The sequence below is a fragment of the Aethalodelphis obliquidens genome, unplaced genomic scaffold, assembly GCF_003676395.1.
Source record: "Aethalodelphis obliquidens isolate GAN/ISIS:26980383/991018 unplaced genomic scaffold, ASM367639v1 scaffold2, whole genome shotgun sequence".
NCBI lineage: Eukaryota > Metazoa > Chordata > Mammalia > Artiodactyla > Delphinidae > Aethalodelphis > Aethalodelphis obliquidens.
The window spans coordinates 81559330-81569033 of NW_020837946.1; the positions used below are offsets into that span (position 1 = coordinate 81559330).

Genomic DNA, 9704 nt, shown 5'->3' on the forward strand with positions numbered 1-9704 from the left:
AATATCCAAATCACACAGAACCAAAACGGGTAAAACACTCAGGTCTACAAATGGATAAGCAGTTCCGATACAATCCAGATCCCGACATTTTCCCACTCAGAAACAAATGCAGTGGAGCTTTTCCTAGGGAAAAAGGAAAAAAGCTCTCCAAATGCTTTTTTTAAAGTGACATCTAGAAAGTGTGCCTCTTTCTGTCTCTTTCCCTGGCGCCTCATTGGAGGAAGGAGGGGGTTGTTTTTGTATTCTCCCCCACTGGAGCAAGACACAATCAGATGTTAGCTAGAGGAGAGAAACCACTTTTGACAACAGCAAATAAAAATAAAAAGTGCCCTTCCTACTCTGACAGGATGGGCACCCACCTCACACACCCCTCCCCACTCCAGCCCCTCCTTCACTGCCCCCCCAGCACCACCCCCTCCTCACCCCGGAGCTCCACTGCGTATGTGGTTTGGTGCTACTGTTGCCCCGGAGTTAAAGTCAGAGCCAGAGGAAGGCAATGAAGCCCCCACAGACACACTTACCTTTCCTGCCCCCCACTTTTGAGTGCCTTCCCTGGAGCTGTGGAGGATGACACAAAGGGTAATAAAGGGGGGGGAGTGGAGGAGGAGGAGGAGGCGAAGGAGGAGGAGAGCTGGGGAAGTGGCTGCTCCCGGGTGTAGTGAGATGTCTCCAGCCAGGGCCAAGCAGCAGCAGCAGTAGCAGCAGCAGCAGCAGCAGCAGCAGCAGCAGCAGTAGCAGCAGCAGCAGCAGCAGCAGAGAAGGGTCTGTGTTGCTAAGAGGCTTTTGGTCTCTTTCTCTCCTTTCACGGCCAAAGAGGAGGAGGATGGAGGGGGCTCGGGAGGGAGGCTAGTGGAGGGGTGAGGGGGTAGGAGTCGTGGATGGGGGATTTTTGAAGAAGAAGAAACTCCTTCTCCTTCTCTCTCAGGCTCAATCCCCCTCTCAGGTCTCAGGGCTGGAGGGTGGGGGAAGGAACTCAGCCGCCTTCCCCCCACCCCCCTCAATTCAAGGTTGAAGTGGGGTAAAATTAGTGTCCTGTGCCTTTAAAAATAGAAATAAAAGGTGCCCCCCCTCTGCCACTGCCTCTCTCTTCATCATCAGCTGCTGCTGCTGCTGGGGTCTCTCTGCTTGGGGGGGGGAGGGGGGGTTCGGGTAGAAGAGACGGGAGGCACTCACTGCGCATGTCTCTCTCTGACGGGAGGCTGGTTGGTTGACGGCAGGAGGAGGGGGAGGGGAGGAAATGAGATGGTTTCCCAGAAGGCTCCGAGGCGATCGCGACCCGGAAGACATTGTAGCGGGGTGGGGGGTGGGGGGTAGAGAGGCGGGGGCGGGGAGTAGGAGGAAGTCGCTACTCTTTAACACCCCCAGTCCCCTCCCCCACCCCTAAGGGAAAGTGGAGAAACGGAAGTGGGCGTGGACGGAGGCGAAAGGAGGTCACGTGTTTGTGAGGGAGGGGGGGCGGGATGGGAGAGGCGGTGCCTGCGCAGGGCATGCCGGGAGTCTTGGTGTAACGTTGGCAGCAGCAGGTGAAGCGGAATAGAGAACGCGGCGAGAGGAGCAAGTGAAGGGATTCCTGCTGTCTCCAGAATCCTGCTCTGCCCTGGTAAGGGCAGGCTTTTCCGTGAGAGGTAACATGGCGTAGGCAGGCCTCAGAACGAAAGCCGTGGGCGCCAGTGGCGAAAGGCGAATCGAAAAGGGGAGGACGGAAGGGTGTGGAGACTGGGAATGCGGGAAGGGGGGCAGGCTTGTCTAGGCCTGGCAGGCCAGAAACTAGGCGGGCTCCTTCCGTCTCGTGGCTTCCCTGTGAGCCAGCCGGCGACGAATGCTTGACGAGCGTCTGGCGTCCTGATGAGAGTAGATCTGTGGCAGGTGGTGACTACACCCCGGTGATGGTGAGGAATGTGATGGTCCAGGTGTAAGAGAGGAATGGGATCTCAGGAGCCTCATTAGATGACTCTGGTGACTGCTTCTTCAGCCCAGAGCGGGGCACCTGTCCAGGGAGAGAGACAAGCTGTGTGAATTTTGACAACTTCTGGCATTAGACGCAGTGTTTATATGGGGTGTGAGGACCAGCAGCCCTTACTTGGCTGACCTCCCTGGAATTCTGGAGAGGCTTTGGGGAGGGAGCAAGCTGGGAGTTCTTCAGTGGAACTTCTCTCCTTGTCTTGCCTTGGTGCCGCAACACAACGCCTGTGGCTGTTCTCAGAAGGGCATGTGAGATTGTGTAACCCTTGATAGTGTGTGTCATGGTTGAGAGAGAAGGGACATCATCGAAGTTTCCCTTTCTGTAGTGTAGATAACAGATTTTTTAAAAAGGTATTTTAAGTGTCTTTGGTTATTAGCCTCGGATTTAGAGCCTTTGGTTTCTCAACTAGATGCTACTATTTTTGCTGGAAATAGTTTCCCTCATGTTAATTAAGAATATTTAAGAAAGGATTCATGGATTTTCATTAATAAAGTTTTTTTTTAGTAAAGTACACCGTTTCTTTTTCACATTCAGTCCATATAATCATAACTAAAACCATTCTAGTCTTTCAATTATCTTCCTTTGTAAAGGTGCTTTGAAAGATTATGACCCATATATAGTTTCTTTTAAGACCGAGAATCTGAAATTCCTCATGTTTATTGTGTTGATATTATTTAATTCTGTAGTGGTTCCTTTAGGGTACTCAGTTAAAGTTCCTACTTATTTCTCTTGTGTGTTTTGACAGTGGATTCTATCTATGCATCATTGACTAGTGCTTTTACCACTTTCAGTGTGTGCAGTAATGTTGTCAAATGGAATAAAAACTAGACTCCTGTGCCTTAATGTTTTGTCTATATTGGAACCAAATGTTTGCCACTTTAGAACAGAAAAAAATTATAGCAGAGCCATAAAAGTGCCTTAGATAACAATTTTTAAATCTTTTTTATGGCAAAATACTAAATGTGCAAAAAAGTGTACAGATCATAGATATGCAGTGAATAGAAATAAAGTGAACAAAATGTGCAAAAATGCACAAATCGTAGATGTACAGTATAATGAATAATTATAAAGTGAACACTGTAATCACCACCAAAGTGAAGAATTAGAACATTGCTGGCACCCTCTCCCCACCCCCCATTCATTCTTATTCATTCCTCTCTCCTCACCACACCCAAAGGTTAATTGGGATTGTCTGGATTTTTATGGTAATGATTTCCTACTTTTATTTCAAGTATTTTTTACCCACCTTTGTCAGCATTCCTAAACAATATACATTAATTTTGCCTGTTTTCTACCTATATGTAATTGAATTATGTTATGTATAGTTTTTCTCCCATGTTGAAATTTTTAATCCTGTTAACAGCTTTAGTTCACATATTTTCATTGTTGTATGGTAATGTTTATAGTATAGTAAGTGTAGTAAGTCTTTTTATGAATAAACCACAATTAATTTAACTAGTGTAGTATTGTGGACATTTGGATTGTGTCCAGTTTTTAGTGCTTAGAAATAATGCTTCTGTGAATTTTCTTACACATGCATTTCATGTACATAGCATGCATTTCTGTAGAGTGTGGATTATGCCAAACTTTCCAAAGCGAATATATAAATTTAGACTCCCACCAACAATGTATGATAAATCCTTTTTTCTACAGTTTTCATAACAATTGATATTTTTTGTTTTTGCCGACCTGATGAAGGTAGCTTTAGATTATTGTTTTAATTTGCAGATCCTGGTTATTAATGGGGGTGAGCATTTTTTTCAAAAAATTATTGGGTATTTTAGAGGCAAATGTTGTGAGGCATTATGTTCCTGTAAATGGCTTTACTGTACCCTGTTAGTTTGACTGGATGTAGAATTCTAAATTGGTAATGTTTCTCTTCAGATTTGAGAAGGAACTCGTAGTGTTTGATATAAAGTTTGAAGCCATTCTTACTTTTAACACTGCACTTTACTTCTCCCCTATGGAAGCATCTACAACCTTTTTGTCTGAAACTTATAGAATCTTCTCTTTGTTTTACTCAGTGTTCTGAAATGTCACAGTAATGTGAGTTGACTTATGAGTCTATAGATATCTACTTTGCTGTGCATTTCATGTATTCTTTCAATTTGACAACCTGTATGCCTCAGCTCTGAGAAAGTTTCTGATACATTTTCTGTAATTTCCTTGCCTCTGTGTTTTTTGTAACTGCAATTAGATATTGTACTCCTGGACCTGTTTCTTTTCTCCCATTTTTCATCTTTTTCCAGTCTTTTGCTTTTCACTTTCCGGGAAATTTACTTGATTTTTCAAGCCTTGAAACTTGCGTTTCTCTTATCATATTTTTAATTTTGAATACCTTTTTTTGATCTTTGTATTTTTTTCCAAAGCATTCTGGTATTTTTTTTCTCTTTATGGATTTAAAGTTTTGTTTTGAGGTTTATTTCTCCCTGCGTGCTCTGTGTTTTCTAAGTTATTCTTTCTGTTGGTATATTTTAGTCTCATTTTAGAGGCTTTCCTCAGCTCTGTTGTGATCCTTGATTCTGTGTTCAAATTTATGTAAGGGGCATTGGAAACCTATTTCATGTCTCTCTTAACTTAGCTAGGGTTTGCTAGCTATTGATGGTTCTCACTGTGTAAAGATTTGGCTGGGACATATTTTGGGGGGAAAACCCTGATATCACTTTCTTTAGGTATTTGGAAGCTTTTTCTCTTGGGCCAGTAAGAGTCCAACAAGAAGGATTTTCCAGTCGTCTGCCTATAAGTCAGTGGTTCTCAGCTGTGGCAATAAGATCTCCCCAGGGGTCATTTGGCAATGCCTAAGAGACACATTTGATTATTAAAAATGGGTTCCTACTGAAAACAGGTGGGTAGGTGCTGCAGGTGCTGTTGAAAATCCTACGATGCACAGGGCAGCCACCCACAACAGTTATCCAGTTCAAAATGTCAGTACTGCCTATCATGAGAAATCCTGCTCCAGGGTATAAGCCTGATTTCCAGTGCTCTGAGAACCAGGTGAAAGCAGAGCTCAGGAATCTCAACATTCTCTCTCTCTCTCTCTCTCTCTCCCTCCCTCTCTCTGTCTGTCTGTCTCTCTCTCTCTATATATATATATTTATTTTTATATTTATATATATTTATTTATTTATATTTATTTATATATAGAGAGATATTCCTGCCCTAGGCAGGAATAAGCAAATATTATTTCCATATGACAAGTCTTTAGCTATTATTTGAAATGCTTTCTTTGTAGTGAAACTATAGTCACAAAACATCAGCAGAGGACTGTGTATCTGAATATATCTTTGTGGGGTTGTGTTATTTTTAACCACAAGTTGGCCACGAATTGTTTAAAGAAATTGAAAATATTTTTGCATTGAATGGTTTAGGAATGAACACATAATAGTCTACTAATTCTGTTTTGGGGGATGTGTTTCTGCTGTTAAAATCTAAAATGTTCCTCAAACAATCCTTTATTCACCTTAGGTCTGTGGTTTCTAATGGAGGTGGGACGGCCTCCTACGGGGTGTTTGTGGGGCATTTCTGGTCCCAAGGACGGCAGCCAGTCCCAGAGAGGGCAGGGGCCAGGATAGACTGCCTGCAGTGCTTGGGGTGGTCCAGCATGAGGAAGAATGGCTCTGTGCCCCCACGTGCCTTTCCCACGTCTCCCAGGATGTTTACATGGGTTAAAAAAAAAAAGAACGTTATGATTTGAGCCTAGTACTCCATTTTTAAAATAAACACATAGTATTTTTGCAGGGTTTTAACGTACACTGAAATTTTCCACAAATGCAATTACTGAGTAATTTGAGGGAAAGTAGTACTTTGTTTTGTTGGGAACTTTACCAAGAGCTGTTCATCATTTTGGCAACGCCCTTATGATATCTGAGCTGCTGGTAGGGCACGCCTGTATCCGTCCTCGTTTGTAGCCATGGCATGCAAATATGTAACAGAGGGAATTGGGGATTCATTATAGACCCGCTTTGTGTTCTGATGGAGTGGCATAGAGGTTCTGTTTAATTTTAACCATTTTAGCACTGCAGGTCTTTTGGAGATGGCTTTGTCAATGAATTCTAGCCGAAATTAAAATACTGGTTATTAAGTGACCTTGATGTTCTGTGTTCATCTTATTTGAACAGAATTGGCTGATGAGTCTGGATAGCTTTGTATATTTTACTAATGCTTTAATGGGAAAATAAAATGTGAGTTGACCATTATAAACTAGGAGGTAGATGAAGTATGGAACAGACAGTTGTTCCCCATCCTTTTATTTCAATTTGTTTCCCCCTTTTCAGTCCCAATCTGCCTTAAATGCTTATCTTCAAGCAAGCATTTGTTGGGGTTGTTAGTTTTTCCTAATTTTTTTCTCCTTAATCTCACATTCTTCTCTTTCTCCCTCCTCACCTCCATAAAAACACAACAAAATCTTAGTCTTTTATATTTTATACTGCTTCCTTGATTAATATTGGAATTGGAATTTAGTATGACATTTTGACTGAAAGGTTGAAGTCAGACTTGGCAAGATTAAAATTCTAAGTGTGTTAGCTTTTCTTTTGGCACACATATGCACATTTTCACATTTCCTTAGGGCTTTCATCTTTCTGCAATTTAAAAAATATACATATTTTTATGTAGATGACCCAGAAACGTCAACTTATATTGTTCTCAACACAATCATTTCTAGTCTGGTATATGTCTGGGTCAACTTACTTTATAATGAGTAAATACCAAAAATATTTTCTCTAAAAGTTGGGTGGTTTGTATCATGTCCAGTTGTGTTATAGCACCACTCTGATGCAATGTCTCATGGGCCTAATGTATTTAAAATTTTATGTTGAAATAAGTTTTATATATGTGACATACATTTTAAAAGTTTTTTATTGTCACAGTTAGCACTGATTATTCTGTACACTCAAATTATAAGATACATTATTTAATTTAAATACACAAGATAATTATTTTGTAAGTTACCAAAAAGTAATATACATTCAGTGTAAAAATGATCAGAAAAAATGAAAATTACCTATAATCCCTACACCTATAAATCTGTTAAGATGTTGATATATGTAATTTTAGTGTTTTTTACCTATGTTTCTGTACATTTATTAACAAAGCTGGATCATAAAATTTTGTTGTATTCTTTTAAAAGAAATAACATGTAGCTAGCATCTTTCCGATGTATTAAGTACTTGTATAAAATAATATGATGCTTATTTGCTTTATATTGCAGATATCTGCCAGCCTCTGTGAGCTATGTTCCTGAATAATGCCATGATCAGTGTTGACAAGAGAAAATAAAATATAAAAAGTTTTCTCATTCCCTATATAAATGTTCTTAAAGCATCTGATTTCTTTAAAAACAACAACAAACAGATGAATTAATTTTAAAGTAGCTTTAAAGTAGCTAACATTCCCCTTGAATTACCGTCCATTGTTTTACAAATATTTCTGTAGGGTCACAATCTGCTAAAGCAGATTTTGCCCATACATTTTATTTTTTTACTTCATTTTATAGATTGTCTGTCTTACTGACTTGAACTGATTATCTTTTGTGCTTACATTTCATTTTCACAAATCTTCTATAAGCTTGTATTCCTACCTGGTGTTTTCACAAATTGTGCCTTTGTGCCTTTTTTTTTTTTTTCTTTGTAATTTTTTAATGGATGTGGGGTTTTTTCCATTTGTTTGTTTTCCAGAAAAATTGAATGTATAGTACAATGAATTGCTATATATCCACACTCACCTCTTACTATTAACCTAGTTTCCCTTATTAACATTTTGCCTTAGTGTGGTACATTTGTTGCAATTGATGAACCAGTATTGATGCATTATTTTAATCAAAGTGTATAGTTTACATTAAGGTTCACTCTTTGAATTGAACATTATGGGTTTTGACAAATGTATAATGACATATATCCACAATGACAGCATCATACAGAATAGTTTAACTGCTCCAAAGTCCCCTATGCTCTATGCTCCCATGCATGCCTTGAACTCTTGGCAATCACTGATTTTTCATTATCTCCATAGTTTTGCTTTTTCCAAATTGTCATATGGTTAGAATCATACAGTGTGTGCCCCTTTCAGATTTGCTTTTTCCCTTAGCAATATGCCTGTAAGTTTCCTCCATTTCTCTTCATGGCCTGATAGCTCATTTCTTTTTAGCGCTGAATATTTCATCTTATGGATGTATCACAGTTTGTTTATCCATATACCTAATGAAAGGCACCTTGGTTGCTTCGAAGTTTTGGCAATTATGAATGAAGTTGTCATAAACATTCAGATGCAGGTCTTTGTGTGGAGGTAAGTCTTCAGTTCACTTGGGTAAATACCAAGGTGCATGATTGCTGGATTATGTGTAAGAGTACATTTAGTTTTGTAAGAAACTGCTCACCTGTCTACCAAAGTCCATATACTTACCATTTTGCACTCCAGTCAGCAATAAATCAGAGTTGTAATTACTCCATGTCCTCATCAGCACTGGTCTTGTCATTGTTTTGGATTTAGCCATTCTAATGGTTATAGATTGTTGTTTTAATGTGCAATTCCCTAGTGATACATGGTATTGAACTTTTTTGTGTGTGTGTGGTACACGGGCCTCTCACTGTTGTGGCCTCTCCCATTGGGGAGCACAGGCTCTGGACGCGCAGGCTCAGCGGCCATGGCTCACGGGCCCAGCCGCTCCGCAGCATGTGGGATCTTCCTGGAGCGGGGCACGAACCCGTGTCCCCCTGCATCGGCAGGCGGACTCCACCAGGGAGGCCCCTGAACATCTTTTCTTAGGCTCATTTGCAATCTGTATGTCTTATTTGTTGAGTTTCGTGTCCAGATCTTTTGTACATTTTTAAGCTGGATTGCTTATTTTCTTATAGTTGAGTTTTAAGAGTCCTTCGTATATTTTGGATACCAATCTTTTATCAGATATGTGTTTTGCAAATATTTTTTCTCAGTTTGTGGCTTGTCTTCATTCTCTTAATGGTGTCTTTTGCAGAACAGAAAATTTTACTTTAAATAAAGTCCATTTTATCACATTTCCTTTCATGGTTCATACTTTTGGTGTTGTATCCAAAAATTCATTGCCAAACCCAAGGGCACCTACATTTTTCCTGTGTTCCTTTTTAGAAGTCTTATAGTTTTGTGTTTTACGTATAGGTCTCTGATCCATTTTGCATGAAAAGTATAAGGTGTATGTCAACTCATTTTTTTTGCCTGCAGGTGTCTAGTTGTTCCCACACCATTTGTTGAGAAGCAGAGAACGACTTCTTTCTCTTTTAAATTGCTTTTGCTTCTTTGTCACAAATTAGTTGACTATATTTATGTGGGTCTATATCTGAGCTCTCTACTCTGTTCCATTGATTTGTTTGTCTGTTCTTTCCCCATTACCACACTGTATTATTATCTGTTATCTTAATAGTAAGTCTTGAAGTGGGGTAGATTCTGACCTCCAGCTTTGTTCCTGTTCAGTATTGTATTGGCTGTTCTGTCTTCTGCCTTTTCATGTAAACTTTAAAATAACTTACTATAATTTTGATTGGGATTGCATTGAATCTGTAAGTCAGGATTGGAAGAACTGACATCTTAACACTATTGAGTCTTCCTATCCATATACATGGAATATCTCTCCATTTATTTAGATCCTCTTTAATTTCTTTCACCATAGTTTTATAGTTACCTCATATAGATCATATACGTATTTTGTTAGATTTATGCATACATTTTTTGTGGGGCTTTTTTTTTTTTGATACTAATGTAAATGGTATTA

At 39.8% G+C, this 9704-nt stretch overlaps 2 protein-coding genes across 5 annotated transcripts in view; one reads left to right on the forward strand and one right to left on the reverse strand.

The window, feature by feature from the left end:
- The window catches only part of MBD5 (methyl-CpG binding domain protein 5), a 404162-nt gene extending 403015 nt beyond the window's left edge, over positions 1–1147 (reverse strand). Inside the window, exon 1 of the mRNA XM_027131635.1 lies at positions 522–1147. The gene's annotated coding sequence lies outside the window, so the exon portion shown is untranslated. The remainder of the gene's footprint in view (positions 1–521) is intronic.
- Positions 1148–1502: 355 nt separating this feature from the next.
- Positions 1503–9704, forward strand: part of ORC4 (origin recognition complex subunit 4) — a 95349-nt gene continuing 87147 nt past the window's right edge. For 2 of the 4 annotated variants that reach the window (XM_027131670.1, XM_027131698.1), the window contains exon 1: positions 1504–1625. The gene's annotated coding sequence lies outside the window, so the exon portion shown is untranslated. Of the gene's footprint in view, positions 1626–1696; positions 1890–9704 lie in introns of those variants that run through there. The other 2 variants (XM_027131679.1, XM_027131687.1) reach the window with 2 other exon arrangements.